The 752-nt window shown below is 62.2% G+C and overlaps 1 protein-coding gene across 2 annotated transcripts in view; it reads left to right on the forward strand.

The window, feature by feature from the left end:
• Positions 1-752, forward strand: part of RBCK1 (RANBP2-type and C3HC4-type zinc finger containing 1) — a 19,506-nt gene that overhangs the window by 11,254 nt on the left and 7,500 nt on the right. The gene's annotated exons all lie outside the window — the stretch shown is intronic.

Raw genomic sequence — 752 nt, forward strand, 5'->3', positions numbered from 1 at the left:
CCCACCCCCACCCCCGCCAGTGGGCTGTGGCGCTGCGCCTGGCTTTGACTTACACTCTCACTGTGCACACGAGAGTACCGGGCTCTGACCCCAACATCCTAGCTGAGACCCTGACCACTCCCCCATCCGCCGCCCCTTTGTCCGCCTGTGACCTCGCTCTTGCTCCACTTAGCCCTGACCTCATCCTGAATCCTACTATTTCTGACCTCCCCTTCCTCCCTGGCTGTGGCCCACCCAGACTTCCTAGGATCTTGGACCTAGCTCTTCACCGCTCCCTGGGAGGTTGACCCAGCCCTCCGTCCTGCTCCTCCCACAGTCCCACCCCCATCATGTTACGCACGCATTGATTACACAGATACCTAACCCTGAGCATTCGCCCATTCTGATCGGATGCTCCCATCCCCCACTTGGACCCAGTCTGCCCTTGTCCCACCCCGGCCATGACCTCACTGCTGGTACCATCTACAGCCTTGGCCCGGACCCTGTTCTCTCTCCCGCCTTGCTCCGCTCCCTCGCTTTATCACCACCTCCCATACCCCTGACCTATCCTGTGGCCTCGACCCGGTTCTGTCTTCACCCCCCTGGCCCTAGCCCTGCCCTGCTTCTTGGCAGAGATGGGATCCCTGCTACTCCTGACTCCCCGCTCAGACCCTGGCCCCTTCCTTTCCAAACGCCATCGCTCCCTGGCTGGACACTTGGTTGCAGCCTTAACCTGCCAGTGCCTGGCCCGCCTCCTGCCCCACCCCCACCTC

This window comes from Lipotes vexillifer, unplaced genomic scaffold, assembly GCF_000442215.2.
Source record: "Lipotes vexillifer unplaced genomic scaffold, Lipotes_vexillifer_v1.1 scaffold75, whole genome shotgun sequence".
NCBI classification, from domain to species: Eukaryota; Metazoa; Chordata; class Mammalia; order Artiodactyla; family Lipotidae; genus Lipotes; species Lipotes vexillifer.